The sequence below is a fragment of the Monopterus albus genome, unplaced genomic scaffold, assembly GCF_001952655.1.
Source record: "Monopterus albus unplaced genomic scaffold, M_albus_1.0 scaffold266.1, whole genome shotgun sequence".
NCBI classification, from domain to species: Eukaryota; Metazoa; Chordata; class Actinopteri; order Synbranchiformes; family Synbranchidae; genus Monopterus; species Monopterus albus.
This window is the reverse complement of record NW_018128146.1, coordinates 404790-411342: the sequence shown is the minus strand read 5'-3', so window position 1 is coordinate 411342 and position 6553 is coordinate 404790. Positions and strand designations below refer to the sequence as shown.

At 41.8% G+C, this 6553-nt stretch overlaps 1 protein-coding gene across 6 annotated transcripts in view; it reads left to right on the top strand.

Annotated features, from left to right (window-relative positions):
• Positions 1-6553, top strand: part of dgkg (diacylglycerol kinase, gamma) — a 111015-nt gene that overhangs the window by 17604 nt on the left and 86858 nt on the right. The gene's annotated exons all lie outside the window — the stretch shown is intronic.

Sequence of the window (6553 nt, the reverse complement as noted above, 5' to 3'; positions counted from 1 at the left end):
AGCATTGTTTCATTTATAAACAGTCCAGCTCGTGAAAATATATACAGTATGAAATATTGTCCTGACACTTTCATGTCCACAAAAATGCCTGTGTGTAGTTAATGTGATTTTACTAAGTACAGTCCCATTCATTATATGGTTTACGGCTGAGAGTTACTGATGCAGGTGGAACACTGAAACTAGGCCATGGTGTCAGTGCCTGCTTTTGCTGACTAACAGCATGATGAAAATGTTTTAAGGTCACTGGCATTTTGTCACTTACATCACTATTTTTACTGGTCTCTATTGTCAGGAACATTTCCTTAAGCTTCCTAGACCACTCCCACAGAGAGCCTCATGGGCTGTTGGTGCTAATTTGTCTGAAAAAGCAGAGGAAGAACTGAAGAACTGGCTCTGTTTTGGTCTCATGGGGAGAAGACTTAAACCTTAACCCACACACACTTTAGCTGTTTCCGTTTCTGATTTTATAGGAAGCTCTGAATGTGCAGACAGTGATGATGGTGGCTGATGTGTGGATTTCAGACACACAAATACACCCACACACACATAGGTCACAGAACACTGCAAATAAACCTCAAGGCAGGCACAAGCTCCTGCAGGTGTGCAGAGATTAATAGTCAGGAACTATGTTGCCAAAACCATGCTGCATGCACAGAAGTCTGCATGTGTAATTTCACTGCATGTTAGCTGACCTGAAAAACTGTTAAAATGCTAAACAATAACACTTTGTTTTGAGTCAATTGCTCTCTTGACACAGCGTTTAGGTCTTTGTGTAGCATCCCGGGGATTACAGTTGTTGGACAGTGAGAGTCTGCTTCGTCTGTGTGTTGTTATGAACAGTCAGGCTTCGTAATTCCCATGAGACATTTAGTGTACTTGAATCTCTTGTGAGATGCCTGTTGATTTTCTTGAGTTAAGCTTCACTTTGTCACCTCTCCTTAGTCACTGTCTGGGTGGTATCGATAGGTGAAATACTAGTGCTTTTTTTATGAGTATGAATCTTGTTATGCTTCTCCACTGTAAACATTTCCATGTAAGAATGGTTTCACCGGCACGAGTGAAACCTGGAGGTTTTTACTAGGTATAAGTGACATTAGTGACATTTGGTTCCCTTGCACCAAAAGCATTGCCAGTAAATTTGAACCCCAGGTTACAAAAACATAGACAGTGAATAAAGTACATGAGTATGAGCCACCACCTAATGCAGTTGTGAACTGGGGCTGTTCAGTAAGCTACTGGCTTATTTATAGTCCATATTTATGAAGTGCTTGGATCATGAAGATTATCTCAGTGCTGTAAATGACTGTTTGACACAGTAAAACTGCTGTTTAATCATATGTTCACACAATCCTAAGGCTTCCTGCAGCAGTGAAAATGTTTTGTTGGAGAGTAAGAGTGTATGTATTAAGAGCTGCTGCTATCAGAGCGTATACATTTTTCCTGCAGAGTGGGTCTGCTCAGCCCACAGCATCCTGCCCAACAAGAGACTGTCAGTTAGAGGAATTCTATATGGCTGCCAGCTTTATGCTAAGGCATATTGCCAACGTTAAAGCACTGACTGTATACAAAAGATGGACAAACCCACCGTCACATCACCCATTGGTTTTTTGAAGCTCAAGTCTGGCTGTCTCCATTTTGGGAGCACTTCACCCCACCTGCTATGGTGAATCCTAAAAAGGACAAAGAAGTGGAGCATAAGTGGAGCTCGCTAGACAGCTAGTGGCCAGCCACCTAGGTTGGGACCTTCACTCAAAGCAGCCACGCCCTTAATTATGCATACATTTGACCGCTGCGTGCAGAGCAGCAGCGCGCTGCTGCGTGCAGAGCAGCAGCGAGCTGCAACAGTTCTGCCTCTTTTGTGTTTATTTTCGTGTTTCCTTGGGCTTCTGTGTTTGCTTTTTTTGCTATGTCTCTTTTCCGTAAACGTTTGTGGAGTTGGGCTACCAGGGATACAAGTTTTATTGCGTTTGCATCGTGTTTGTCCTTTTTTTACAAGATTTCGAGTCTGCCTTGGGGGGACCCTTGTGTCGCGGCCCCAACTGTTTGCTCTGCTTGCCGACAGTCGGCGTCCTTGTGGTGAGTTGCCGGGAATTCCCACGGGGATGCGACAAGAGGGGCGAGTCTGCAGAACTGGAGCGAAGTGCTGGGAGAGGAGCTGGAGTGAGGTGCTGGGGGAGGAAACGGAAGTACGAGCCGCTCCCCTCCCAACAAGATGGACCAGCTGGTGGAGTTGCAGCGGGGGTACAGAAGGAGAGGTCCTGCACGTGCTTCACCGGGCCTCCAGGATCTGCGGTCTGTGGTGATGGTTCTTCACCACCCTCCTACACAAAGAACAATAAAACTCTGGGCCATACCGCATGCTAATGCTAGGAATGCGTACACTTCCACCCCTCGCCCTTTGACCACAGACTGCCCTGTCTGTGATTTGAGTGAGAGCGATATCTGTTCCTAATTTCCCTGAAATGCTCGTACTGTCTTGTTTTTTATGTACTCTTGATTTGTTTTTCAAGACGCGCTACACGGAGTGGCAGCGACTTCCAGTAGCTATGTCCTCTTTTGTTTATTTGTTTTTTTCTCTTTCGGTGCTTTCTGAATTTGTCTATCAAGATTGGTGTGTGGTATCTGTTCTTATGGTGTCTTGTTGCTTGCTCTCTGTTGTTTTTGTCCCTTACTGCTGCTGGAACACTGGAATTTCCCCATTGTGGGGTCAATAAAATTCTACCTACCTACCTACCTACCTCAGTATAATTTATACATGCGAGTCATAAAATTCATTGTCTGTACAGTTGTCATGGAAGGGGAAATTACCTATCGAGACCAAATCCATTTTTTGTACCAGGCTGTAAACATGTTTAGTTCTGCTGTCAAGTTTGGCAATTTATAGGCTTATGACTCCCTTTTGGAGCCTCAAGTGGCCGTTAGAGGAACTGCAGGTTTTGGCACTTCCACATGGGCTTCATTTCTCAGCCTCAGAGATAGTTTTCTTAAAACAAGCAGCAAATTTCTTTTCAGCCTTTGCTCAAATCAAATCAAATCAAATCAAATTTATTTATATAGCACTTTAAAAACAACATCCAGCTGACCAAAGTACTTTAAATAACTAAAATAAATAGGTTCAGTGCAAAAATAAAACAATAACTCAGACACACAGATGACACACATTCAATAAATTGGATTAAAGGGAACGCATCAGGCCCTACTGTGTATTATAAGCCAAATAAGTATGTTTTAAGCAAGGATTTAAAAGTACTGAGGTCAGTAGCTGACCTAACATTAAAAGGTAAATTATTCCACAATTTAGGGGCTGCAACAGTAAAAGCACGGTCACCCCAGCGTTTATATTTGGCCCTAGGAACCTTTTAAAGAAACTGGCTTGAAGATCTGAGGGACCTTGTAAGTTTGTGCCAATGCACTAACTCAATGGGATAAGATGGTCCCAAACCATTAAGAGCCTTAAAAACAAAAATCAACAGTTTAAAATCAATTCTAAAACGGACTGGAAACCAGTGGAGAGAAGCCAGAGCCGGGATTATATGCTCAAATTTTCTGGTACTTGTCAGAAGATGAGCAGCAATGTTTTGAACCATCTGAAGACGAGTGAGGGAGGACTGGTAAACACGTAGGTATAGAGCATTGCAATAGTCAAGTCTAGAAGTGATAAAAGCATGGATTGCAATCTCAGAATTATTAAAAGAAAGGAATGACTTGACTTAATAACCTGAAGTGGAAGAAGCTAGATTTCACAACTGAGTTAATTTGTTTATCAAATCTTAAGTCACCATCAAACATCACCCCTAGGTTTTTTACAGTCGACTTCAGATGACAAGGCAGGGGGCCCAGACCCTGGTCAAAAGAAGTTAAGTTTGCCAAGTCTCCAAAAAGCACACACTCAGATTTATTTTCGTTAAGATTTAAAAAGCTAAGTGCCAGCCATGATTTCAAGTCTGTCAAACAGTCAAACAATGGCTGTAATGACATCCCTGTCATTGCCTTCAGTGGTAAGTACTGTATATCTGAATGTCGTCTACATAACAGTGAGAAGAAAGGCCATATTTCCTTAAGACAGATTCTAATGGAAGCATGTACATTATGCTTCCATTAGAAGCATAATAGGACCAAGCACAGATCCCTGGGGGACACCACAGGAAATGATTGTTGAAGAGGATGAACAGGTACCAATATTAACAGTAAAACTTCTATTGCTGAGATAAGATCTGAACCAGTTAAGAACTGTACCTTGAATTCCTACACACTGCTCCAAGTGAGATGAGAGGATTTCATGATCCACTGTATCAAAGGCAGCAGTGAGATCTAAAAGCACTAATAAAACCGAAACCCTGGCGTCCCTAGCCAACAGGATATCATTACTGATTTTTAATAATGCAGACTATGTTTTGATTTAAAACCAGATTGAAATTGTTCCTCAGTGCCATTATCTGTCAAAAAAGACTGAGAGTTGGATAAAACCAATCTTCTCCAGAACCTTAGACATAAAAGATAATTTAGACACTGGTCTAAAATCAGAGAACACTAAAGGGTCAAGATTTGGCTTTTTGAGAAGAGGCTGGACAATCACTTTTTTTAAAGCCTCTGGCACTGAACCTGTACTTAGACATAAATTAATTAGAGCCATAAAGCTAGGCCCAACAGAGTCAAAAACACCCTTAAACAATATAGTTGGCAAACAATCCAAAGAACAGTGAGATGCTTTCATGTGGTGAACCAGTTCAGATAGCATAGGCAAAGATACAGGCTCAAACTGATCAAAGACAGCAGACTGCAGAGGAATATCAGATGGGTCAGGATTAGTAGAACTGGAGGATTGCCTAATGCTAGTGATAAGTAAAATATTGAAGAAAACCCTCACATACTGCTACTGATGCATCAGGATGAGAAGCAAGGTTACACTGGTTGATAACAGAATTAATTGTACTGAACAAGACCTGAGGTTTTTTACGATTATTGGCCACAATGTTGGACAGATAGTTCGATTTGGCAGATTTTACAGCCTTCTGATAGTCAGAGAGACAATCCCAGAAATGGCGGAGAGAAACGTGAAGTTTATCTTTCTTCCATTTGCGTTCAGCTTGCCGACAACAGTGTGGGGGACACCACAGGAAACCTCAGCAGAAATTAGCCACACTTGGCTATCAGTGCCCAAGTAGAGTCGTTTAGCCAAGACATTGCTTGCATCTTGGCTGGTCTACATCGAAGAGGAGCGATGAAATCCAATATGTCCTGGCAAGTAGTCGTTAATAATCTTAATAGTTCCTCAGAATTTGTGTGAGAGGAGACATCATCCACCAAATACAAACCAGAGTTTTTAAAATGAATAGAAAACTCTTCTGCTGTAGAGGAAGTGACAGTATGTCTAAAAGCAGCAGGAAAAAAAGGTTTGTCTACCAGTGACAGAGCAGCAACACTGAATAAAACAGGCAAGTGATTCGAAAACTGAGAGTCACATATTTCGCTAATGAAAACAGGCAGTCCATGAGAGATCCCAAGGTCCAGTATATGTCCGAGCTCATGTGTAGGGCCATGCACCGACTGAGTGAGGTTAAAAGAGTCAATAATATTTAAAGTCTTTGGCCAATGGGTCATCAAGACAGCAGATAGGAATGTTAAAATCAAACATTTCCTCCTAAACCTACAATAATTGATTTTTTTACACACCAACTTACATATTATCACTTTGAAATTGAATAATTATATAATCCTTTATTTATTTGAAAAATATTGAATAGATACAACTTTAAACTGTCAAAAAAATCCTAATCTAGTCTTAATAACTATTAAGAATTGCTTCACACTCCTAATGAAACATAGATCATTGACGCCATAATAGGTTTATTCAAAAATAGATCAGCACCACTCTCGGCTGCGTGCCTTTGATGTGATTATACCTTGCCCAGAGGTAGAGGCAGCCATTTTTGCCAGTTCAAGAGGATGGAAGCGAAAACACAACCAGAGAAATACAGGAGATAAAAACTTGCAGTTTGCAGTTTACCCAGTGAGATGTGGATGTGATTAAAGCAGCCATGGGTGAACAGAAAATACAAACCAAGGAAACAAGGGATGATGTGTACAAAACTTGTGAGAGTCTAATAGCCATAACGAATAAAATGGAGCATTTGGAAGTACAGTCCAAGCGAAAAAACCTGATCTTTGAGGGAATCAAGGAGTCAGCTGGAGAAAGCTGGACGGAAGCGGAATGTAAGGTGAAGGAAATATTAAAGGATAAACTGCAAATCCATCAAGAAAATTGAGATGGAGCGGGCTCACAGAGTCGGGAAACCTTCTGATCGGGGACCGAGGGCGGTGATGGTAAAGTTGATGAAAGAGAAGGATAAGGCACACATACTGCAACAAGCAAAGAAGCTTAAAGGATCTAATATTTATATAAATGAAGATTACACCGAGTCTGTGAGGAAGAGAAGAAGGGAGTTGATGCCGATGTTAAGGGAGGCCAGGGCGAGGGGAGACATCGCGTTCCTGCGGTATGACCCACTAGTGACCCGACCTCGGAACCAGAATCCAGGACCCATGACCAGCA